At 45.9% G+C, this 27,564-nt stretch overlaps 1 protein-coding gene across 1 annotated transcript in view; it reads right to left on the bottom strand.

Moving 5' to 3' along the window:
* The window catches only part of PDE4A (phosphodiesterase 4A), a 1,076,361-nt gene extending 1,061,541 nt beyond the window's left edge, over positions 1-14,820 (bottom strand). Inside the window, exon 1 of the mRNA XM_075346506.1 lies at positions 14,716-14,820. The gene's annotated coding sequence lies outside the window, so the exon portion shown is untranslated. The remainder of the gene's footprint in view (positions 1-14,715) is intronic.
* Positions 14,821-27,564: the final 12,744 nt, after the last annotated feature.

Below are 27,564 nucleotides of genomic sequence, written 5' to 3'. Positions count from 1 at the left end.
TAAACAGAGTGCAACTCCACTATGACAGTCGGCGTAGTTTGTGCAAAACCTTGTCTCCTCAGTAGTTGCTATAGACACAGCTAGTACTTTGTGTTCACAACTTGTAAATGATGTAGGCACAGATATTACTCTTTCCTGGTCTCCCCTAGGAAGGAATGTAGAAACATATTTTCTGCTTCTTTATAACAGATAAAACAATAATTTAAATGTATAATTAACATGGTTTCCTAGGAAATCCTACTTTCTTAGCTTTTCACATGTTATGGGAAGGGAGAGGTCAAAATATCATAGAATAGGTCATCAATATTAGATCAATGAGGAAGCAACACCCGCACCCATCAGCTGTTAAAAGTTCTGCTGGTGGCTAGATGTATATATATGGAATGGAGCTAGGTAGACAACCCCTTTAAAAGGGAAGCTGTCTGCACATTTTTAGACCCCAAAAAAACATCATCTATGTAAAATTTGTACGATGCAATTGAACTGCAAAGTTCAGGGGGTTTGGCCCTGCACCAATAGCTCTTTCTCCGTCCATCAACAGCCTCTATTCAGTGACCCAAGATTAATGTGAATGGTGGTTTTATTGTGAAGAACTTGTAGGACCAGCACAAGCACAGACGTTTCAGTCAAGAGGCCTTCAGAAGTGTGCGTGTAGGGGGTCCTCAGAAAGTATAGTAGAGTGGCGAGCGGCGTAGCTGGGTATGACGTGGTGTCCACCGCCGTCTGTGTGGTACCGCGTGATAGGTCTTTTGACTGAAGGTCTTTTGACTGAAACGTCTGCGCTTGTGCTGGGCCTTCAAATTCTTCACAATAAAAACCACTATTCACATTGATCTTGAGTGCCAAGTTTCTACATCTACGTGAGACGGTATTGGACCCTACTTGTGCACCGCCCCAGAAGTGCCTTGTGTATCAACTCTCTACTCAGTGACCGACAGGTTGCTCTTCTCTGTTAACCTGTTCACCCACCCAAGATCTCTGCAAATGCAGTCATTCCTGGGGGAGGCAAATGCACAGATTGATAGTCCAAGTATCAAGACCTCAAACGTCATCAGGATCTAACTGCGCATGCGCCACCCCTGGAGGGGTTCCAAAAACTTGCTGACGGGTTCCCTTTAACAAACAGTCGTAACGTAATCTTTAGACATTGTTAAAGGAATGCTCTAGGAAAAATGAATTCAATTACTTTAGTCTTTGGTTTTCTTATGCCTTCTCTGCTTAAGCGGGCTTTACACGCTACGACATCGCTAATGTGGAGTCGTTGGGGTCACGGAATTCGTGACGCACATCCGGCCGCATTAGCGATGCCGTTGCATGTGACACCGATAAGCGATTTTGCATCGTTGCAAAAACGTGCAAAATCGCTAAATCGGCGACATGGGGGTCCATTCTCAAATCTCATTACTGCAGCAATAACGAGGTTGTTCCTCGTTCCTGCGGCAGCACACATCGCTGCGTGTGACGCCGCAGGAACGAGGAACCTCCCCTTACCTGCCTCCCGGCCGCTATGAGGAAGGAAGGAGGTGGGCGGGATGTTACGTCCCGCTCAGCTCCGCCCCTCCGCTGCTATTGGGCGGCGGTTCAGTGACGTCGCTGTGACGCCGCACGGACCGCCCCCTTAGAAAGGAGGCGGTTCGCCCGTCACAGCGACGTCGCCGGACAGGTATGTATGTGTGATGGCTGTTGTGCGACACGGGCAGCGATTTGCCCGTGTCGCGCAACAGATGGGGGCGGGTACCCACACTAGCGATATCGGGACCGATATCGCAGTGTGTAAAGTAGCCTTTAGTCCTTCCACCAGGCAAGGACACCAGATAAGTTTTCCATGTAGCGTTCCTCTAATTTTCTTCTCCCACTTGGGAGAGAACATGGAATAAAGACTGACAAGTTTAAGTGGACGGCTGTATTTTTTTTTAGGACGTTTATTACTTCCCTAACTGCACTTTAATGCAGCCAGTTTTTGCAGCCAACAGGGAAAATCTGCTGGCGCTGCTGGTGAACTCGATCTGGCCTGGCTTTTCAATAAATCTTAAATGTAATTTGAATTGAATGAACTGGTTGTGATTTCTCATCCACCAGGTATCAGATTTAATATAACTATATTCTTCTCTGATATAATGCATTTTCATTCCCCGATGTGGCCATGACATCAAAATTAAACTGAATGCATCGAGGTTATATGGAGACAATTAGAAATACAACATAAAGGAACGTAAACATTAAAAAAAAAAATCCCTTTATTAAAGGTGCCGGCAGATGAGCCGGTCTAAGGACAGGTCATCAATATGAGACCGACGGCTGGAAAATCCACCAATCAGCAATTACCAGGTCCCGCGGGGGTTGGAGGTAAACAATATAAAAAACTGGAACTCCACAGCTCCAAATACTGTGTGATGGACGATCTAAGGTACTGCACCTCAGGTCCCATTGAAGTCAACTGGAGAAGAGCTGTAATACCTAAAAACGGCCAATAAATTAAATACGGGGCTGTGCGTAATACACTGTTTACATGTCACACAGTGACTAGTGCTGTTCCGCCAGGTATAAGGGAACCCTGAGTGAGCGCTGCAACACAAAGGGTATATCGGGAACACAATACAATGGTGGGACCTGGTGCTATGGAGGGGGGAGCGGGGACCCCTCCTAGTCTCACCTGAAGTTGATCCCTGTACTCCCTAATGTCTCTATATGGGTCCTTCCCCCTGTCACTGATCACGTGCCTAGACCATCACTTGCCCTCAACTCACCATGGCTAGTGAGAAGGCCTTCGACACCGTTAGTCTCACCAATGCAATAATACAACACAAAGGGAGGGAGACAGACAGGGGGAAAATAGACAGGAAAAGGAAAACACTCCAAGCTCCTTCAATGCAGCTAAACACCACTACTGCAATTGTCACGACTCTTCAGCTTCTTCCAGACACTGGCTCCTAACAAAGTGATCAGCATAAGAATGATGAGATTCTGTAACTAGCGTCAGATGGTAAGACACATGACTATTTATAGCGAATGGGAGTGATCACAAAGAGCTGCACCTGAGATTATGACTCCAAAGGATAGCCAGTCCGTAACCCCTACAGCACCAAAGGAAAGCAAATACATATAAACACAAGCTACAGACCTTCATATAACAAGATGCTGTGACTTTCTGGTCCCAGACTCGCCAGAGGTTTTCCAAGAGCTGGACACACCTATGACAGTATATCAGGCCATTACAAGACTTAGAGCTAACAGCTAGATTAGCGGGGGTGCAAGGTGTCAGGCCCTCATCAATGTGATATCAGTCACCTGTCCTAAATATAGGCCATCAATATCAAATTCCTGGACAACCTCTTTAATATAAATTTTCTACAGTCAACGTTCTTAATTTTGAAAATACTTTTTCTCTGTGTCTAGGAGACCAGCTAGTTCCTTTTCTCGGTTTCACAATCTTGGGTCTGGCTGTAAGACAACTAGCTGCAGTAGGAGCTTCCCCCCACTACTCTGTCTGAAACTGGAGACAAATAATACAAAGTAATTTTTTGATAACCCACCCTGTCATTCAAAATGGTAGAGAGCTAGGAAAAAATTATCACCTTTGTGTGACAGGTGTGTAACAGGTGACAGACAGTCCTGTGGTGTGTGGCTGTATAAGGTCGCAGTTTTTGGCTACACAAACTGCTCCCTGACATTCTATTCTTCCTACTATGGTGTAAATGGTATCCTATGTATCTTCCCTGCTTGGGGTTAATCCCTTTCTTTTTAGGACTCTGCGGATATCCTCACCTTTCAGCTGTTAATCATCATCATTTCCCATTGTGTCTTTAAATACACACATTTCCCCTTGGTGTTTGCTGGTGATAGAGTTATATTCCTATACAGGCCTTGGATGCAAGCAGTCGGCTTGTATTTATGTGAAAAAACATTGTCGCTCGTTGCTGTACCTCTCCCAGAGTCATCCTGGAGATAATTTGTTCATATACTTTCCCTTTTGTTTTACGTGTATCTTCTTTAGTGCTTAGTTGGCTTGACTAAGCACTCGTCCCATCTGTTCTTTACCTAGGGCCCAGTTCAGGGTCAGCCAGGGCCAGATATCATGCTTGGCGCATAGGTACGGAACTTATTAAGGGTGGTCAGGGGGGAGAGTGATAGCTTTAGTCAGGGGTCACCAACTCCCCTTTTCCTAGACACAGGGTTTCCCTTCCCTGTCGCCGTACGCCTACTTTATTTATGAAAAAAGACCAAAAATATTTGATTGGGGAGCAACACCTGGCACCCCCGCCAATCAGCTGGTACTGGTCGGAAGTTCTCGAATGCTGAAGGAACACAACAGCTCCGTCATGCCTACAGTGGCCGCACCTGGGTACTGCAGATTTATCCCTTAGTCACATGAATAATAATATTTATTCACTTATATAGCGCTATTAATTCCACAGCGCTTTACATACATTGGCAACACTGTCCCCATTGGGGCTCACAATCTAAATTCCCTATCAGTATGTTTTTTTGATTGTGGGAGGAAACCGGAGAACCCGGAGGAAACCCACGCAAACACGGGGAGAACATACAAACGTCTTGCAGATGTTGTCCTGAGTGGGACTAGAACCCAGGACCCCAGCGCTGCAAGGTTGCAGTGCTAACCAATAGGGGGTGTATCTAGAGTACATAGCTGTGCTCACTTTAGTTTTGACAGAGCTGCTGTGTTCTAGCAGCATTCGAAAACTTCCAGCCGGCGGCAACAGCGGCTTGGCAAGGGTGCAGATCAGATATTGATGGCTTATCCTAAAAAAAACCCCCATCAATAAAAAAAGGAGTGGCCAACCTCTTTAACAAAGTATAGAAGCAGTGAACAAGTTTATTTCCGGTTTGCCTCCATAGTTCCTTTATCGGCATAGTGCTCCTTTCAGAAATCAATCAAAATCGCTCATGCAAGTGACAAGGAGTATAATAATCCTTCATGATGCATAAGGTATATTGGCACTATGGCTAATTAGCGTGGTGGCTTTCCTGGGAATTGTAAGGTCTAATAGAGGAACGATAATCCCAGAGGAATAATTATACTGTCGCTGCATTCAACCGCTGCAATAATTCATTAGGAATGTGTAGGAATGTGTCACTCAAATGTACTGGAACTGTATGAGCCATCAGCACTGCCACTTCAGCAATAAAAGACACTGAAATATGTCCGCACGGATAATACCTCAATATTGTATCAGTATCAGACATTATGGACAATCGGTTGCACAATATGTGAACTCCACCAGGGGATGAAATTTCCCATTTTATTCTGATTTGTGTCCGATCTAAGTTAAAATATAAATTTGCAATCTTACGTAATGAAGCTTCAAAGCCATGGACACCTTGGACATGTAAAAATGTTTCTTCCCTTACGTTTCAGGGTTTGTAATCAGTTAATGTTGATCTAACTTTATGTAGGCTCTTCTTTCAATCATTAATTCATTTTCAGACGCCCCCTGCTTTGCAGTGAAATCCAAGTTTTAGATTATTGTGGCTGGGAGTGTCCCTCCCTGTAATATAGGCTGGATGTAAACCTTGTGTTGGTGTCTTTATATCAGTACAGCTTCTATGCTACAATTATTCCTCTGCATGTGCTCTAAGCTTTACATTAATGTCGTTGCAAGTGTCGCTCCCTGTAATATAGGTTGGATGTAAACCTTGTGTTGGTGTCTTTATATCAGTGCAGCTTCTATTCTGAAATGATTTCCTAAGCATGTGCTTTACTCCTTTTCTACTGTTCTTTCTCCCCTCCCAGTTTAAGTAGGCGCTCTTCTTTCAGGCACTCAATCATTTTCAGACGCCCCCTGCTTTGCAGTTTGCAGCGAAATCCAAGTTTTAGATTATTGTGGCTGGGAGTGTCCCTCCCTGTAATATGGGCTGGATGTAAACCTTGTGCTCGTGTCTTTATATCAGTACAGCTTTTATACTACAATTATTCCTATGCATGTGATCCAAGTTTTACATTATTGTCGCTGCGATTGTCCCTCCCTCTAATATAGGCTGGATGTAAACTTTGTGCTGGTGTCTATATATCAGTACAGTTTTTATCCTGCAATGATTTCCTATGCATGTGATTTATTTCTTTTCTACTGTTTTCTTTCCCCTCCCAGTTTAAGTAGGCTCTCTTCTTTCAGATATTCATTCATTTTCAGTCGCCCCTTGCTTTGCAGTTTGAAGAAAGATCCAAGTTTTAGATTATTGTTGTTGCGAGTGTCCCTTCCTGTAATACAGGCTGGATATAAACCTTGTGCTGGTGTCTTTGTGTCAGTACAGCTTCTATCCTGCAATGATTTACTATGCATATTCTTTACTCCTTTTCTACTGTTTGCTCTCCCTACCCTCCCAGCTTAACTAGTTTTACAGTATTATCATTGCGAGTGTCCCTCCTCTAATATAGGCTGGATGTATACCTTGCGTTAGTGTCTTTATGTCAGTATAGCTTCTATCCTGCAATGATTCCCTAAGCATGTACTTTACTCCTTTTGTACTGTTTTCTCTCCCCTTCCCTCCCCTCTCAGTTTAAAGGTAGGGTGTTGCTTTTTTATTTTTGTATTAATAATAGTGATTATGAAACCAAGTATTTTTAATACAAAATTAAACTCACAGTTTATTTAGTTTTTATTTAATTCTAGTTTTATTGAAGCACTGGGGGCTGCCATGCTGGATTTGCTGTGTGTAATGTCAGTTACTCACCTCCTGTATGGCAGCCCCCGTGCATTGCCTCTGATAGTCGGATTCCGACACCTAGGCTTATTACAGGAGAGCTCCCTGCTGTGAAATGGATGCGCCCCCTGGGCTGTCCAGATCACAGCAGAGGGAGGAGATCAGCGCCTTCTTTCTGTAGCTCACAGCGGTTATGCTGTGTGCTGAACTTTTTCCCCTGTCACCAGTTCGGCCTGTGTGAGTAGTGTACCGGCGCCCCTCCCCCCGCCGCCGATGCTACCAACTCCAATGACATCCCCATGCTCTCCCCCCATGGCCTGTCACCTGTCGGCGTGTGTGTGTGTGTGTGTGTGTGTGCATAGCAGAGCATTGTGTGTGCTTGAGTGGCAGAGCATTGTGTGTGCGTGGCAGAGCATTCGGTGTGTATGCATGTGGCAGAGCATTCTGTGTACGTGCGTGGCAGAGCATTGTGTGTGCGTGCGTGGCAGAGCATTGTGTGTGTGTGCATAGCAGAGCATTGTGTGTGCTTGAGTGGCAGAGCATTGTGCGTGCGTGGCAGAGCATTCGGTGTGTATGCATGTGGCAGAGCATTCTGTGTACGTGCGTGGCAGAGCATTGTGTGTGCGTGCGTGGCAGAGCATTGTGTGTGTGTGCATAGCAGAGCATTGTGTGTGCTTGAGTGGCAGAGCATTGTGCGTGCGTGGCAGAGCATTGGGTGTGTATGCATGTGGCAGAGCATGGTGTATGCGTGCGTGGCAGAGCATTGTGTGTACGTGCGTGGCAGAGCATTGTGTGTACGTGCATGGCAGAGCATTGTGTGTACGTGCGTGGCAGAGCATTGTGTGTGCGTGCGTGGCAGAGCATTGTGTGTGCGTGCGTGGCAGAGCATTGTGTGTGTGTGCGTGGCAGAGCATTGTGTGTGCGTGCATGTGGCAAAGCATTTTGTGTGTGCCTGCGTGGCAGTGCATTGTGTGTGTGTGGCAGTGCATTGTGTGTGCGTGGCAGAGCATTGTGGATGAGCGTGCGGCAGAGCATTGCGGGTGTATGGCAGAGCATTTCGGGTGGTCGTGCATGCAGACCATTGCACCGTCATGCTGCTCGGTCACACACACAGTATATACACAGTGTTCACACGGTATATAGTATATACACACACGCTAGCTCCGCCTCCTTCATGCTGCTTGGTCACACACACAGTATATACACAGTGTAAACACGGTATATAGTATATACACTCAGTACACGGTATATATTATATACACACTGTGGCTCCGCCTACTTCATGCTGCTCGGTTACACACACAGTATATACACGGAATATAGTATATACACACAGCATATAGTACATACACTCAGTACATGGTATATATTATATACACACGGTGGCTCCCCCTCCTTCATGCTGCTCGGTCACACACACAGTATATACACAGTATTCACACACACTGAGTGCGTCCGTGTGGCAGAGCATTGCGGGCGTGCATGTGGCAGAACATTGCGGGTAGCCATGCATGTGGCAGAGCATTGCTGGACCGGTGCGCGCAGAGCGTTATGTGAGGAGCACGATGTGGCTGTCCTTGGTGACACTTTAGACATTTGTGATCACCAACAAAATGGCTCCGCATTGTGATCCTAAATTTCATTCTCTGTTATGGTTTGGAAACACCCAGGTTGGGAGGGGGGGCTGTGACATCACACACAGGAGAGCAGACTCCGCCCACTTTACTGCAGCTGTAATCCAGGCTTTTTCTACAGTAGGATTTCTGTAGAATTTTAGCAGCTGCTTCCCCTAGTGTTTAAGACTGGAAAATATCAAGCTTAATTTTTTTTTATATTTTGCTCAATTAAAAACAAATAATATTTAAATAAAACATTAAAACATTAATACTTTACATTTTTTCAGTTATTGAAATTTGTTTTTGGGCACGACACCTTCCCTTTAACATTTGTTGTTTTTGGAGCACAGTATGTGAAATCTCCACTTTATTTGCAACTGGTCATTTCTTAAAAAATCTTCTCTAGAGGCATGCACTTTCACCCTTCCCTCGCAGTTACTGGCAATCACAGCTCGGTAGCATCTGAGGCTGCTAAATCAGCTGCTGAGTTGTAATGGGCAGCTATCAAGATGACTATGGGACAGTGGGGAATCAGGGCTCCTAAACTGTTCCTCAAGCTAGGGGGCCCTATGCTATCCCTAATCTCAGGGATACCCCTGATGGTGGAGAGGCCTGAGTCTCCTTCCTGACCCTGCTCCTGACCAGTCCTGATCTGATTCCCTTTCCCCCCAGGAAGGGATGGGACAACATTTTGATAAAACCCACATATAAAGACAGACAAAAGAAAACGAAAACTTTGTCAGACAGCACACACATATACACAAAGGTAAAGACAATAAGAGGTTCAGGAAGAAAAACAAGAGCAGGAAGGAGTCTACAAAACAACAGGGGTAAATTCCACAACTGCACCAAGCAAAAAGCACAACTTTCACCAGAGAGTCTTGGACACGACACCACATAAACCAACAATGACAAACTATAGCTGGCATGGATGGAAGGATTCAACCAGTATAAATAGGAGGGGAGGAGATGTGATTGGCCTCCCCACAACATGTGATCAATGAAGCAAGCAGACCAGCAGAGATTAACTCTTGCCTGCTTGTGAATCAGGACACAGCAGTTTGAAGCCAGAGTCTGCTTGTGTTAATCTCAGACACCAGAGAAACTATTGGGCAGAGTGTCAGAACCTGCAATCTGAACAGAGCCCGACGGCGCCTTGAGAGTTGGCGAAGTTTGTGCAAAACTCCATGTAACAGAAACATCTGGGAAAGGTGAAAGAGCAAACATCCACAGAAAACTTTGAAAAAACACACAGCTGGCGTGCAAGCAGAGATTTCACATACTACGCTCCGCAAGAAACAAATGTGAACATCTCTGCAAGAGAGCTATTTGGCACAAAATGGAAAAGAGCTTCAGAATCAGAGAATTTTCCCAGGGTATTTAACTAATTTATTTTGGCAAGTGACAGGAGTTTGCTAAAATGGGAGAGAATATATATATTTTATATTATATATTATATTATAATATATATATATATATATATATATATATATATATATATATATATATTATATATATATATATATATATAAAAAAAAATACTCATATATTAGAACAGCCCTTAACCATATACCCTCATATGGAGTGACCACATAATGGAGGGGCTCCATAGTCCTGGAAGACCGAAGACCGCCCTCTATGAGCCATGGCTTCTGCTCTGGTGTACCACGATTAAGCATTTATTACATATCTTCCATGTAGCAGTTGCTACCTTTATTTTCAGAAGTATTTGCATGACAAGACAACCCCTTAAGGGGAATCTGTCAGTAGGTTTTTGCTACCTCATCTGACAGCAGCATGATGTAGGCAAAGAGACCCTGAATCCAATGATGTATCTCTTAGGTTACTGGGTGCAAAGATTCTGACAAAAGCAAAGTTTTAGACTTAGCAATGCAGCAGAGCTGACAAAGCTGCCCCCGCCCACACCAGGCTTTGTATGTACAATGTCTATAGACAGTGATATTCTAATCAGAAGAGGGGTGTAAATCTGGGTTCACACATAGCGGCAGCGACAACGACGTCGCTGTTACGTCACCATTTTCTGTGACGCAACAGCGACCTTGTAAGTCGCTGTTATGATCGCTGCTTAGCTGTCAAACACCGCAGATGCAGCAGCGATCATAACGACACGCGTCGCTGTGCTACATGTGCAGAGAGCAGGGAGCCGCGCACACTGCTTAGCGCTGGCTCCCTGCTCTCCTAGCTACAGTACACATCGGGTTAATTACCCGATGTGTACTGCAGCTACATGTGCAGAGAGCAGGGAGCTGGCACTGACGCTGGTAACGAAGGTAAATATCGGGTAACCAGGGAAAGGTCTTCCCTTGGTTACCCGATGTTTACTCTGGTTACAGCTTACCGCGGCTGCCAGATGCCGGCTCCTGCTCCCTGCTCGCTTCATTTTGTCGCTCTCTCGCTGTCACACACAGCGATCTGTGCTTCACAGCGGGAGAGAGACGACCAAAAAATGAAGCTGGACATTCAGCAACGAGTGGCGACCTCAAAGTAGGGGCCAGCTCGTTGCTGGATGTCACACACAGAGACAGCGACGGGACGTCGCTGCCACGTTACAGAAAATGGTGACGTAGCAGCGACCTCATTGTCGTCGTCACTGTGTGTGACGCCACCTTTAGGGGTGCTTCACACACAGCGAGCTCGCTGCCGAGATCGCTGCTGAGTCACGCTTTTTGTGACGCAGCAGTGACCTCATTAGCGATCTCGCTGTGTGTGACACTGAGCAGCGATCTGGCCCCTGCTGCGAGATCGCTGCTCGTTACACACAGCCCTGGTTCGTTTTCTTCAAAGCCGCTCTCCTGCTGTGACACACAGATCGCTGTGTGTGACAGCAAGAGAGCGACAAATGAAGCAAGCAGGGAGCAGGAGCCGGCGTCTGACAGCTGAGGTAAGCTGTATCCAAGATAAACATCGGGTAACCAAGGTGGTTACCCGATATTTACCTTAGTTACCAGCCTCTGCAGCTCTCACGCTGCCTGTGCTGCCGGCTCCGGCTCTCTGCACATGTAGCTGCTGTACACATCGGGTTAATTAACACGATGTGTACAGCAGCTAGGAGAGCAAGGAGCCAGCGCTAAGCAGTGTGCGCGGCTCCCTGCTCTCTGCACATGTAGCTGCATTACACATCGGGTTAATTAACCCGATGTGTACTGTAGCTAGGAGAGCAAGGAGCCAGCGCTTAGTGTGCGCGGCTCCCTGCTCCCTGCTCACACTGGTAACTAATGTAAACATCGGGTAACCATACCCGATGTTTACCTTAGTTACCAGTCTCCGCAGCTTCCAGACGGCGGCTCCGTGCAAGCGCAGCGTCGCTTGCACGTCGCTGCTGGCTGGGGGCTGTTCACTGGTCGCTGGTGAGATCTGCCTGTTTGACAGCTCACCAGCGACCATGTAGCGATGCAGCAGCGATCCTGACCAGGTCAGATCGCTGGTCGGATCGCTGCTGCATCGCTAAGTGTGAAGGTACCCTAAGACTACCAGACCCATTCTACTATAGTCCAGCAATGAGAAGGATCTAGTGATTAAACAATCAATCAAAGTAAACAACAGCAGGCAGCCTGATAAGAGACCTTCACTGAAATCTGTTTTAACCCCTACAACATGGTGTGTTCAGATTACATAGCAAATACCTGCTGAATTATTCCCTTTAAGAAGAATCTATCAATATTTTGGACTAGGCAAGCAGAAATACTGTATAATAGGGCAGTGTAAAACCTATCTAAAGGGACATGTTTCATCACTATCTGGTGCTCTATTGCTCTGAAATTAATATTTTCTTCATATGGGAATTAGTCTGCAAGTGCACAGGTGGGTGCGGGTAACTATGCACTTGCAGTTCTTGGCTCCTCTACGCTTCTCCCTGCCGGTGCCACCCCAGCTTCATGATTGACAGTGAAGACACAGGCACAACTGCATTACATCACCTCAGATCTCCCCTGTCAATCAAGAAGAGGAGGGCGAAGTGAAAAGGAGCAGAGGCCTGCAAGTGCACTGATACATACGCACACCAGCGCACTTGCAAAGCTATTTTAGGAGCAAGAAAACAGCAAAAAAACGACAAAACAGGAAAAATGTTACACTACCCTACCCTGCTTGCCTAGGGAAAAAGTCATTCACAGATTCCCTTTAAAATTATACTAAGATGTAAATTAAAAAGTAACAAAAAACTGCATCTATAACTGTCACCACTGTAAAGAGTACAAAGCAATCAGTGAGTTCTTGGGCTAGGGCTATGTCTCGCCCCAGAAGATGACAGTATTGATGACACAGAGTGAAGATCGATGATTATAGATGTGCTCCACCAGGGAAGAAAAGGGAGGGAAGAGGAGCATGATCGCAGCATCTAACAAAAGTCTTGACATATCCCCCATGACTTGTATTGAAGGAGCAGATCAATGTACGAAAAAGGTCACTTCCCATAACCAACAACACCGAGTGCTACATAAATAAGAGATTCCATAGCATCTGTAACGGAAATTAAGATGACAAGCTAACCTAAGTGTGTCATTGTCATCATATCCACGGATAGTCTAACTATCCTTAAAAGGGGTTATCCACTACTGCTATATTGATGGCCTATCCTTAACTGATTGGTGGGGGTGACTGGTGTCGGACCCCAACCAATCAGCTGTTCTCTTTGCCGGTAGCCGAAACTATCACTATACAAACAGAACAGGAACCAGGAATACAGAACTATCTCTGGCAGCGGCCAGCAGATAGGAGGGGGAATAAGAAGGGTGTGGTGTCTTCCAATTGGTTGTAGCTGAATGATGGTAACTTTAGCTGCAATACACACGCCACCTTCAGTCAGCCAGTGGTACTGCAGATCCCATGGAAACCCAGCCCAGCGGGTGAGCGGAGCCTGCGCCCACCAGCGTCGCTGGCATCGACTCCTCTCCCACCACCAGCACTATCCACGGCAGGAACACTGTGTCGCCTGGTGATCGGAGCAGAAGTCAATGGAGTGGACTCTGGTGGGGACGTAACACTGATGTACCTTACATCTGAAACCTGCCCAGATGTTTAGCTCCGGTCCTGGTAATTCCTCTACCAGTTTGGGTATAATACAGAACAGAAGAGATGGGTGGATCGATCAGGTAGGTCAGTAATCTCTTGCCTTTTGGAATCTCGGTGCAGCTTTTGATTATCTAGTCTGGCGTGACATCGTTACAGTTCTCCATAAAACCCTATAAGCACCAACCGTCACACCTGATGTCAGTCATTGAAAAATCTGTTTTTACATGAATTATTCATTTTGAGGATGAAAGAATCAGTCCAGGAGGAGAAAGTATCAAATTTCTCTTATAAAGATATATTACAAAAGTTTCTTATTAATGATTTATGGGGAAAAAAACATTAAAGCGATTACTCTTTAATTTTTCGAATTGCTCTTTCTAATTTGCAAAAATCCACCGAAAAGGGGCAATGTAGCACCCAAGATCGGCACAGCCGCACCACCATGTGGTTACCTAACCCACCATGGCCGATACTGTGGCACTTGTAGAATCACGTCCCGACGTGAGCAGATTGCATTGCATGACATCCCTTTATACTCATTTACCTGCGGTAAATCTGCAGAATGCAAATCCTCTCCTCTATCACATATTCCCAGCGCTCTACTATGTGTCTGCGGAGACCCTACGGCTCAAGTAACGTCTTCTCCCCTGAAATATTCATCACTATCCATGAATCTCCTGAACTACCTCCGATTTACATAGAAATGAGAAACATTAGCATAAAGATACATCACGGGGATACGGAATCGTAAGTATCGATAACATAGGGATCGATGGTGGTCAATGCGCTTACGTACATATCGACCCTCTATTTGGCGATGGTAACCTCTGACACCAAAAATGGACTACAGGTCCCATCAGCCTCAGCACATAGACATAGGAAGTTGTGATAAAATGAATATAATGGATGCATTCTTCACCGACTAGTATCACAGAACTGAACGAGGACCTTAGAGGTGACACCGATGCCTATCCCCGGAGCGGACGGCCATAAGTCTACATTAGAGTGTCAGCTCTGCAGCACAGGAGGACCATGCATTTGAGAAATGGTGCAGTGTAATGATCCGTTGTATGGGAACCACTATTGAATATATACTATGTAGCAGGTTCTTCCAAGCCAAATTAGGCAACTTCTTGCTAATCCGCGCAGAGCAACGGGGAGACTATGGGGTTCCTCTCGGTGTAAACAAGTGTAAATGCAGAAAACAGCGAGAAAAGGAATGATCCAGCTGCGGCAGGATGCTCTCCAGCTTCTCCACTGCTGCTAGCACGCTTGCTCTATTCTTTCCAGAGCATCCTACTAGTACAGCCGCTGGCGAGGCGCAAGGAAGCCAAATGTTTAGCGTTTAGTCTTGCAGAGAATAAATTATAATGAGGGGTTGGAGGGTGAGCAAAGCAGAGGGTCCTACCTTGCAAGGGAAGATGTTAGCGTTCAGGCTGCATCTATGACACTGACTGTCTCCTGGAGAAAACCAATTGACAGGGAATCCTTTGTTGACTGTCTGTTATCTGTGGTGTGTGCTTTCTCCTTATAGGGGAGAGACAGGAGCAGGAGAGACAGGAGGTGTGTAAGGAGGATATCTTATTAAAATCCATTCACTCCTAGGAGAGGGGCCTCGCATTTAATTAGGGGAGGTGATGTACAGGAGGAGCTATGCAAAGGGGTATACAGAGCGCAAGGAGGAGCCATAAGGGGTTACAGGAGGTTATATAGTGCAGCGATATGGAGTAATGAAGAAGGGGGGATACAGAGTAATAGGAGATATAGGGAGGATATATGGAGTAACAGGAGGCGATATAGGGGAGTATATATGGAGTAATAGGAGGATATATAGGGAGGATATATGGAGTAATAGGAGGAGATATAGGGAGGATATATGGAGTAATAGGAGGGGATATAGGGAGGATATATGGAGTAATAGGAGGGGATATAGGGAGGATATATGGAGTAATAGGAGGAGATATAGGGGAGGATATATGGAGTAATAGGAGGAGATATAGGGAGGATATATGGAGTAATAGGAGGAGATATAGGGAGGATATATGTAGTAATAGGAGGAGATAGAGGGAGTGTGGCACCCCTGCGGCTTCAGGTGCCACAGGGTACTGCACCTCACCCGATGTGCGGTATTTATCTCGGATACGGAGGAGGTTGTCACCAGTAACCACCACCAAAACACTCATCCAACACAACACGGGAGCTCTTCCACTGGGACTGGGCTAGGGTAGGTGCTGGGGTGGCCATCATGAGGTATGGGACCACTTGCCCACTAGTTCAGCAACCCGGGGGGCGGGCTTCCACAGGGGTAGTGAGAAGCCATCTCACACAGAGTTTCAGTTTCACACAGAAAAGTAGAGCACCCCACAGGGCCTTGGGGAAATACTCATCACTGGGCCGGTAAAGGGTCAGGGGATGTCACAGGTTGCCCTGCCCGGTTTCGTGACACCGAGGTGTCCACAAAGAGGGATGCATGGGATGATGGGGATGAAGAATGTTGGGAGTAGTAGTTGTCTCGTCACGCCACCTGCGGTATGCGGCCAGGGATTAGCCACTGCTGCGGTCGCTGTCCTCTGGGGCGGGTGGTGTTGCAGCTAGGATAGTTCAGCTTCCCACAGGTGAATCTAGGCCCCAGGGAGGATGACGAGGGGGTAGCAGTGGCCGTTGGTGCCGAAGCGCGGGGCACCGGCAATAAAGGAGTGACACAGAAGTTGTGGTTTCAGGTCTTTTACTCACAGTTCGTGGATTGCCCGGAGGCACCAGTCTCCGCTGCGATGGACTCCAGCTGATCCCGGGTAAGTCAAAGGTCAAAACCGGTGCGGTAGTCTGTGGGCCCTTCCTCCTTGCGCTGTTTAGTGTGGATCCCCGTGACCTGAAGTACTTGGGGACCCCTGTTTAGTGAGTTCCTGTCCCGTGTGCAGGTGGCGTGGATCCACTGTGGGGCCTGACTGTAATCACGACTCCGGACCCTATGTGCTACTGTGCTCCGGAATCTTGTGGTTGCCAGAGGGATGTGGAATCCCCCTGACCTGCAGAGTCTGGTGGTCCAATGGAGAGTATGTTCCACCCTAGGGCTCTGCACCCTGCACTGTGCCGGTTCCAAGGGAGCAATGAAGCGCTCCCATTGGCAACCATGTTTCTCCTTCGTCTCACAGGAGCTACCGGTCAGCCAGCTCCTCCACTGTCGACCCCTGCTCCTTCCAGTCTGCCCGATCCTAACTGTGGAAGCTCTGAAGCGCTCTCCACAGCGACTGTGTTCTGAGTCTCAGACTATTCTAAGGTAAAAACTGTGTGTTCTCTCACTTCCCCTGTGCTGCCCCCACCTTCCTGATGACTCACTGGTGGCTGGGAAAAACCAGTTGTTATGGTGACCACCTTTAGCCCAGTTCCAGCGGGAAAGCACCTGAGCTGTGCGTGTTGTGTAAGTGAAAACCAGTGGCTAACCTCTTCCTTACCCAGGAGGAGTATTGCACCTTAAATCAGATGCAATACCCTGTGGCGTCGGAAGACTCAGGGGTACCGCACAGACAGGAAGTGACAGTCTAAGGAGAAAGCAGTGAGAAGGAGAGCTCCAAAGGTCCTGGGGATGGGCGGCTGGAAGAGTTTGGCCCAGGACCAGGAGTGAGCACTCAGGCCGTTAGAACCGGACAGCGTCCGAGCAAGGTCGGACTCAGGGACTAGCAAGAGGAGACATGGATAGTTCGGGGCCCGTGGCCTGGAGCTGGAGGCTCGACCCGGGTTCTTAGGAAAGAAGGGGAATCCCAGGGTTCGCTGTTATGATTCAGTGACCGAGGAGAATCAAAAAATGCGAATCCCAAATGGTAAAAGAGTGTCTGGAACCTTAACGGATTGCAGACCTAGTCCTGACACACAACTAGAAGTAGCCATGGGACAAGCCTACGATGACCTAGTTGTCTCGACACAGCCGGAGAACTAAATATTCTCACAGATAGAGATATAAGAAAGCTGATCTGCCTCGGAGCACTCCCCAAAGATAGATAGATAGCCCCCCACATATAAAGGCTACGGTGATATAGAAAAACACAATACAAAGCTAGAAAAGACAGATTCAGCAAAGGTGAGGCCCAAAATCTTTATAGGAAAGGATAGGAAGGAGCACTGTCTGCAACCATAAAAAACCCTAATAAATACCAGCACTTCTGATATAGAAAAATCCTGAGGTCACACAACCTCTTCCCCACTGTATCAGCACTCAAATGTTACTGGGATCCAAGAAAACTAATACAGATGAGGGACTGAAATAATACAAAGCATGACAAACCCAATACCTTGCAGAATCATGGAGCTAAGTACACTCCCAGCAGGGAATGATCCCATTCCACCAAGAACTCCACTCAGAAAAAAAATAGGAATCAAGCATTAGTATCAAAGCAGAAAAAAACAAGAAAGTGGAAAACAAACAGCAGAGGTACAAAGACCACTTATCTGAGAAGAGTTCTGGTAGTGAGCAGGGCTGGTTACAGAATGTACTTAACACACAGGAGACCATTGAGCACCATCAAGTAACAAGAGAAAACTACTATAGTCCCAATCTGACCCTGATTGCCAGTCCTGTACAGGTGTGTGGATTTCATTCCACAAATCAACTGCACTGCCAGCACTGACCACAAGAGGGAGCCCCAAACTGGAAAACTTATTCACAACAGTTCATGGTGAGTGCAGAAGGGACATGTGACCCGTTCCACGGCCCAGGAGCTGGGGTGGAGGGAAACCATCGAAACGAGACGCACAGAAGAAAACACCGGCCTCGACCTCTGAAGTATACGGGATCGGTTGAAGCCCATCACAGCGTAGCCTTGTACTCAAACAGCAGCATTTGTCCAATGAGTAAAAAGAACTTGAACTGCACCCTCTGTGTCGTTCTATTACTGGCGGTGCTTGCAACCTTTCCGTCATAGGCGACTACGACCACCATCATCATCCTCACTGGAGCCTAGCTCTACCTGTGGAGAGCTGCAACACCCAGGCTGCGTCACCATCCGCCCCAGAAGAGGGACCTCCCGCAACGGCGGCTAATAACTGGTCACGAACAACTACCCTCATCATCTCCGTCACCAGCCTTTGACACCACCGGGGTAACGGAACCGGGCAAGGCCACAGCGGCGACCCTAGAGAAGAACCACGGCCCAGTGACGGGTGACCTCTGACCCCGTGGGTGCGTCAGGAGGGTATATGGAGTAATAGGAGGAGATATAGACAGGATATATGGAGTAATAGGAGGAAATATAGGAAGGATATATGGAGTATTAGGAGGAGATATAGGAGAGGATATATGGAGGAGGAGATTTAAGAAGGATATATGGAATAAAAGGAGATATAGGGGAGGATATATGGAGAAATAGGAGGAGATATAGGGAGGATATTTGGAGTAATAGGAGGCGATATAGGGGCGGAGACATGGAGAAATAGCAGGAGATAAAGATGGATATATGGAGTAATTGGAAGAGATACAGGAGAGGAGTAACAGGAAGAGAGATATTGAGGATACAGTGCCTACAAGTAGTATTCAACCTCCTGCAGATTTGGCAGGTTTGATAAGATGCAAATAAGTTAGAGCCTGCAAACTTCAAACAAGAGCAGGATTTATTAACAGATGCATAAATCTTACAAACCAACAAGTTATGTTGCTCAGTTAAATTTTAATAAATTTTCAACATAAAAGTGTGGGTCAATTATTATTCAACCCCTAGGTTTAATATTTTGTGGAATAATTCTTGTTTGCAATTACAGCTAATAATCGTCTTTTATAAGACCTGATCAGGCCGACACAGGTCTCTGGAGTTATCTTGGCCCACTCCTCCATGCAGATCTTCTCCAAGTTATCTAGGTTCTTTGGGTGTCTCATGTGGACTTTAATCTTGAGCTCCTTCCACAAGTTTTCAATTGGGTTAAGGTCAGGAGACTGACTAGGCCACTGCAACACCTTGATTTTTTCCCTCTTGAACCAGGCCTTTGTTTTCTTGGCTGTGTGCTTTGGGTCGTTGTCTTGTTGGAAGATGAAATGACGACCCATCTTAAGATCCTTGATGGAGGAGCGCAGGTTCTTGGCCAAAATCTCCAGGTAGGCCGTGCTATCCATCTTCCCATGGATGCGGACCAGATGGCCAGGCCCCTTGGCTGAGAAACAGCCCCACAGCATGATGCTGCCACCACCATGCTTGACTGTAGGGATGGTTTTCTTGGGGTCATATGCAGTGCCATCCAGTCTCCAAACGTCACGTGTGTGGTTGGCACCAAAGATCTCGATCTTGGTCTCATCAGACCAGAGAACCTTGAACCAGTCTGTCTCAGAGTCCTCCAAGTGATCATGAGCAAACTGTAGACGAGCCTTGACATGACGCTTTAAAAGTAAAGGTACCTTACGGGCTCGTCTGGAACGGAGACCATTGCGGTGGAGTACGTTACTTATGGTATTGACTGAAACCAATGTCCCCACTGCCATGAGATCTTCCCGGAGCTCCTTCCTTGTTGTCCTTGGGTTAGCCTTGACTCTTCGGACAAGCCTGGCCTCGGCACGGGTGGAAACTTTCAAAGGCTGTCCAGGCCGTGGAAGGCTAACAGTAGTTCCATAAGCCTTCCACTTCCGGATGATGCTCCCAACAGTGGAGACAGGTAGGCCCAACTCCTTGGAAAGGGTTTTGTACCCCTTGCCAGCCTTGTGACCCTCCACGATCTTGTCTCTGATGGCCTTGGAATGCTCCTTTGTCTTTCCCATGTTGACCAAGTATGAGTGCTGTTCACAAGTTTGGGGAGGGTCTTAATTAGTCAGAAAAGGCTGGAAAAAGAGATAATTAATCCAAACATGTGAAGCTCATTGTTCTTTGTGCCTGAAATACTTCTTAATACTTTAGGGGGACCAAACAGAATTCTTGTGGTTTGAGGGGTTGAATAATAAATGACCCTCTGAATAAGCTTTTCACAATTTAAAAAAAAAATAAAAAAAGAAATAACATTCTTTTTTGCTGCAGTGCATTTCACACTTCCAGGCTGATCTACAGTCCAAATGTCACAATGCCAAGTTAATTCCGAATGTGTAAACCTGCTAAATCTGCAGGGGGTTGAATACTACTTGTAGGCACTGTATATGGAGTAACAGAAAGATATAGGAGAGGATATATGTAGTAATAGGGGGAGATATAGGGAGGATATATGGAGTAATAGGAGGAGACATAGGGGAGGAGATATGGAGTAATAGCAGGAGATATATACAGTATTATATGGAGTAATTAGGAAGAGATACAAGACAGGATATATGGAGTAACAGAGGAGAGATATTGAGGATATATGGAGTAATAGGAAGAGATATAGGGAGAAAATATGGATTTAAGAGGAGATATAGGAGAGGATATATGGCGTAATAGGGGTAGATATACAATGAAGATCAAAATTAGAGAACAGCACACAATCTACTAAATGTTTCAGTCATTGTGTCTTCCTATGTGATTATATCCTAACATGAGTAAACTCGCAGTATTTTCCGCTTATTTCATAAATTTAATTCATTGTAAAGCACATAATAAAAATGTAAAGGGGATAAATGGAAAAGACAGTGATCAAACTTAGAGAACACTTTCAGATACCTGCAAGTTATTGTTGTTAATCCGGCACCTGGTGCTAATATCCTTAATTATCAGACAAACCCAATTTAACTGGCAGCCTAACTTTCCAGTTTCCAGTGACTGCAGAAATGGTGTGCTGTTCTAAAGTGACTGAAACCCTCCAGCAGCAGGTTGTCCAGATGAAGGCCACAGGGGTGACCCTATCAGTCATATCAAGAGAAGTTGGTCGTTCCATGTCTGTGATTTTGAGAATATTGCACCTTTAAAAGATTACAAACACTTTCAAGTCCCCTGAGAAGGCTGGTCGCCCTCGAAAAACAAATGCAAGTGAGGACAGTATGTTGCGGAGACTCTCCATGGGTAATTGTTTCACCACTGCAGCTTGAATTGCTCAGACGTTTAGCACTGGACAGGGTAAGGATCTGTCTCGTCATATTGTGTCACGACGTTTAAGAGCATTTGGACTGAAAGCCCACTCTGCAGTGACCAAACCTCTCATTAGCAGAAAGAATCAAAAAGGCTAGACTCGCCTTTGGTGAGCAGCATGTTGTGTGGACAGAGGAGAAGGCTCCACAGATCATTTTAGTGATCAAAGCAAGTTTTATTTATTTATTTGAGTCTGATGGAAAACATTATGTTCATCAACAAACTGGGGAAAGACTGAACCCAAAGTGTGTTAAGAAGTCAGTGAAAGATGGTGGAGGAAGTGTCAGGGTTTGGGAAATGTTTTCTGCAGCAGGAGTTGGACCTCTCATACAGCTACATGGCAGAGTGAATGCAAGTGTGGATCAGAAACTTCTTCAACAACACATGGCTCCTTACTTGCATTTATCACTCAATCAGCTAGTAATTTTCATGCAGGACAATGTCCCCTGTCACACAGCAAATCGGGGAAAGCAGTTCCAAGAAACAATGAAATGACTACAGCCCAGAGTCCTGATCTAAACCCAATAGAAAACCTCTGGAAAATCTTTGGTGACAAAGTTATGGCCAAAACACCCACAACAGTCAAAGAACTGTGGAAGAGTGGACCAAAATCCCACCGGAGCAGTGTGAGAGACTAGTGATGTCCTGTGGCCGCAGATGTGCTGAAGTCATTCACGGCGACGGCCGATGCACGTCCTACTGATTGGTGACTGCTGTTATCTGCAGAACATTTACTGATCATCTCTCTCCGTGCTGCAGTCATTGCTGTTCTCTAATTCTCATCATCACGTTTTGGACAAAATAAAGGTTTTATGTCAATAAACTTTGGATCTTTGGTAAAACACTGCTCTAGTGGCATGGTGCACCCCTTACAGGAAACCGGAGCATGGTCATCAATGTAGATTACATTATAAGCAAGCGATCATTTATTGTGCTCTAATTTTGATCTTCAGTGTAGAGAAGGATATATGGAGTCATAGATTGTGATATTGAGAAATGTTATGTTTTCCCTTTCTTTTTACACTTTGTAACATTTTTATATATTATATATTTTATTATAGAGGAATATCAGGAAATCTGGTGATAAAGAGAACCTGGAAGAGTGAAGCACCAGGAAGGTGGAAGCATTTCTCCATATGTGGTGGACAACGCATGTCCATGCATTATATCTAATATATAAAGCTGAGTGTATGATGTATGTACTGTGTGTGTGCGCGTGCGTGTGTGTGTCCGCTAAAGGAAAGCATGTACAATCACAAAATTTTGTACAGACACTCCATTTGACTCAGGGAACATCATAGACTGTCTGTTTCAAGGGAAAATTTTAACCTCGCGCTTTACAGTTATTCGCCAAAAACCTGCCTCCATTAAAGTCAATGGAGCTAGGAGCCACAATACGGCTGGAACTTCAGAAAAATGCACAGCCACGCCCTTAAATGGAATGTTGGCATGTCACAATGCAGCCAGGGAAAGAGACAAAGACAGGGAAAGACACAGGGAAAGAGACAGACAGGAAAAAATACAGCAGGGAAAGAGACAGACAGGAAAAAATATAGCAGGGAAAGAGACAAATAGAGACAGACAGGGAAAGCGACAGACAGGGAAAGCGACAGACAGGGAAAGCGACAGACAGGGAAAGCGACAGACAGGGAAAGCGACAGACAGGGAAAGCGACAGACAGGGAAAGCGACAGACAGGGAAAGCGACAGACAGGGAAAGCGACAGACAGGGAAAGCGACAGACAGGGAAAGCGACAGACAAGGAAAGCGACAGACAGTGAAAAGAGACAGACAGACAGTGAAAGAGACAGTGAAAGAGAGACAGACAAGGTAAGATAGGGAAAGAGAGAGACAGACAGGGAAAGAGACAAACAGACAAGGAAAGAGGCAGACAAAGAGATAGAGACAGACAGAGGGGGAGACAGAGACTGGGAGAGAAACAGAGACACAGTTACTATCCCGGGCAATGCCGGGTGCTACAGCTAGTATATATGATGCTAATTGATTCAGTAGGGATTGTGTCATACTTAGGGGTGCTTCACACACAGCGAGCTCGCTGCCGAGATCGCTGCTGAGTCACGCTTTTTGTGACGCAGCAGTGACCTCATTAGCGATCTCGCTGTGTGTGACACTGAGCAGCGATCTGGCCCCTGCTGCGAGATCGCTGCTCGTTACACACAGCCCTGGTTCGTTTTCTTCAAAGCCGCTCTCCCGCTGTGACACACACATCGCTGTGTGTGACAGCGAGAGAGCGACAAATGAAGCGAGCAGGGAGCAGGAGCCGGCGTCTGACAGCTGAGGTAAGCTTGTAACCAAGATAAACATCGGGTAACCAAGGTGGTTACCCGATATTTACCTTAGTTACCAGCCTCCGCAGCTCTCACGCTGCCTGTGCTGCCGGCTCCGGCTCTCTGCACATGTAGCTGCTGTACACATCGGGTTAATTAACCCGATGTGTACAGCAGCTAGGAGAGCAAGGAGCCAGCGCTCAGTGTGCGCGGCTCCCTGCTCCCTGCACACAGCGCTGGTAACTAATGTAAACATCGGGTAACCATACCCGATGTTTACCTTAGTTACCAGTCTCCGCAGCTTCCAGTCGGCGGCTCCGTACAAGCGCAGCGTCGCTTGCACGTCGCTGCTGGCTGGGGGCTGTTCAGTGGTCGCTGGTGAGATCTGCCTGTTTGACAGCTCACCAGCGACCATGTAGCGATGCAGCAGCGATCCTGACCAGGTCAGATCGCTGGTCGGATCGCTGCTGCATCGCTAAGTGTGAAGGTACCCTTAATTTAGTGGTGAAGCAGGGAAACTCAAACCTGGCTGCTGGGTTCAACCACAGATAACATTTGTTTGGTTCTGTAAACACAGATTATAGAGAATACCTGTTTGACTTTTTTTTCAATGGATACATAGTAAAGCAGTAGATTATTGCACGAGCCACATTGCTATTTTTTAGCTTCTATATATCTGCTTTATTATTTGTGTATAATTGCTTAAAGCGTTTTCATGAATAATTAAGTGTTATATATAAATATCCTACGTTTTTTTTTCTCTCTCGTAGCTGGTATGGTTAATGCATTAATTTCTTGGATGCAATATAACGGCCTAATGCAATCACGAGGGTATAGACACAGATGGAATCAGGAGACATATCCAGAAGACATACTGCGCTATATAGGATCGATAGGGAATGCATAGCTGCCTTTTTCTATAGGATACAGATTTGACAGATACAGCCCTGGGAGTCTGGACTTTGAAGGTTTTGTTTGAGGATATTAGGATTCCAAATATCTGTTTTCTGTTCCGCTAATTGAATCCCGAGTGTCCGCGGTTCGGCCTCTGCATTAGTAATTAGCTTTCATCATCAAAATTTGTAATGATTAGAGGAAGGGTTTGTTTTGATGACAGGAGTCAGTAAGCTGAATTTTGGCAACTGGAAAGAAAACATAACATTAACCTACGCTTCTGTGGTTTATGTTTGAAAGCTTTTCCAGCAGTAAGCGGTGCACTCTCCCCCCTGGGTATATTAGAGCGTATAGCCTTAGCAGTATATATCACAAATGCACAGCGCATGGATCTGTCTATGCTCAAAGTGTTCTTCTCATACACTACTTATTATACGGCTGAGGATTTTGTAGGGAATTTGTACTAAAAATGTAATTTGCACTATAGAGAATGAATTGAGCAGTAGCACCTCTCCATCTCGACAGGGCTATTTAGAGCAGTGGGTACCAGGTTTCCCCCCCAACCATGGACATTTTTCAATGTTGGAATAACCTGTGAAAATGTTTTTCTAGCAAATACCAAATTTATATTAGAAAAATATTTATTATACTACAGTAATACCTTGACTTATGAGTTTAATTTGTTCTGTGACCGAGCTCTTAACTCAATTTGCTCTTATGCCATGCTATTAATCCGTGTCAGCCCCTGCTTATGGCCCCCATCCTGGTATAGGGCACCCATCCTAGTACTGCATATATAATCCCCCAACCTGGTACATGGCCCCCATCCTGGTATATATGATCTTCATCCTGGTATGTAGGCCCCAATCCCGGTAAATATTATCCTCATCCTGGTACATGGCCCCATCCTGGTACGTATGATCTCCCACCCTAGTACATGGCCTTCCACCCTGGTACATGGCCTCCCACCCTGGTACATGGCCTCCCACCCTGGTACATGGCCCACAATTCTGGTACATGGCCCCACCCATCCTGGTACATGGCCCCACCCATCCTGGTACTGTATATATGATCCCCCATCTGGTACATGACCCCCATCCTGGTATATATGATCCTCATCCTGGTAGATAGGCTTCAATCCTGGTAGATATCATCCTCATCCTGGTACAATGCCTCATCCTGGTACGTATGATCTCCCACACTAGTACATGGCCTCCCACCCTGGTACATGGCCATCCCATCCTCGTACATGACCGCCATCTTGGTACATGGCCCCCAATGCTGGTACATGGCCTCAACCTGGTACATATGATCCCCCATCCTGGTACATATGATCCCCCATCCTGGTACATGACCCTCTATTCTGATACATATCATCCCCCTTCCTGGTACATGGCGCCCCCATCTTGGTACATGGCTCCCATCATGCTGTACAATTTAAAAAAAATGATTATACTCACCCTCCCTCAAGTCCCCCGAAGCATGGCATCCTCAACTCATGCAGTGCAGTCAACTGCACCCTCACACGCTGATCAGCTGACGTGGTCTCACATGCTGATCAGGTGTCTGCATGAGAAGAGGATGCCACACTGCTGGGCATCGGAGAGAGGGAGAGTATAAGCTGCTCGTACCTCACATTTCTACTTGCATCATGAAGCAAAAAAGATACAGAGCAGTGGCTCAGATCTTGAAAAATTCGCAACTTGATGCACTCTTAAGTCAAGGTATTACTGAATATGGAAATTTTAGTGCTGGAGTCCCTGCAGGGATGCCGACTTGCTTACCGCCATAGCCATGTCCCGTCTTTCCCAACTGCCCTGCGGTGACCTACGGGCTCTCCTACCTCCCTCTCCTCCCGGGGCTTATGTACTCCGCACACACAGGATCCCCAGTAGTGCACTTAGTACGTGCACACACCAGCCCTCCTCTTAATGGGTCGGCGTGCTATTTCCAGTAAATGCTTCTCAACCCATGGCTGAGAGGCAGGATTATTTAAGGCACCTTCCTATTAGGGACGGTGCCTGCGCAACACCTTCAGTTAGTCAGTGTCCTGTCTGTCTAGCTAGTTGTCAGATCCCATGCTCCTGCACCGCATTCATTTCCTATACTTGTGACCATCTTCCATTCCATAACTAATAAAGAACCTTTCCTAAAAACATCTCTTTAATATATTACATTAAAAATCAAATAGACGACACAATAAATACTTTCTATAATAAATTCTCAAAATGTCAAAAAATATCACAGAGAGGTACTCTAAAAATGGTGCACAGAAATAGGAGGAGAGCTAGTTATGCCCTATAATGAATCCTCCCTCCTGTACACTACCTAGCAGCGGAGATCGGCACACTATAGAAATCGATATGGCGCCCCACTCCTCAACGACTCTCCCTAGCTACCCCTGATTTGCACTTCAAAAATTGAAAAAGTGCTCATGCCTAATTTAAAGTGCAAACAGTGCTCAAACAAACAGGGCACAAAATATCAGGGGGCTAGTTATCAATTAGATGTACGGAATCACGCCTCGACGCGTTTCCCCTTGCGGTTCATCAGGAGGTCGATGCAATCACTGTGTCATTCTGATATCTTGATGTGAAAATAGGTGGTGGCGTTTTTTTTGCCTGTGATTTATGTATGCATTAGTGCATGAGTGTATTCAGTGGAATTAAATACTATATCTATGCACGTGCACTTTCAGCATTTTTGCACTGTTTCAATATATTACATCTGAGTTTGGGTCCGTATACATTGTTGCACTTAGCTACGCTGTGGCAATTAATAATATCCTTATGCACTACTCACTTTTTACATTTGGCTATATTTATATTAAATGCGCTTTTAACTTTATGTATTCATTTAATGGTCATATTTGATGTTCCAACTCATATGCCATAATAATTTGTATGGAATATCATGCATAGGTCTATTTATTACTTTATTGGTATTTATTGACATTAATGCCTCGGTAGTTCTAGTATAATTGTGCCTCTATTGTATTCTGTATTTTTGACCTAGATACTATATACAGTATGTGCATGTGCATATTTCTCTTTCTACATGCGACAGTCCATTT

The sequence above is a fragment of the Anomaloglossus baeobatrachus genome, chromosome 4 (assembly GCF_048569485.1).
Source record: "Anomaloglossus baeobatrachus isolate aAnoBae1 chromosome 4, aAnoBae1.hap1, whole genome shotgun sequence".
In the NCBI taxonomy this organism is placed as follows: Eukaryota; Metazoa; Chordata; class Amphibia; order Anura; family Aromobatidae; genus Anomaloglossus; species Anomaloglossus baeobatrachus.
Note: the sequence above shows the minus strand (reverse complement) of the source record. Positions and strands in the feature narration are given on the sequence as shown.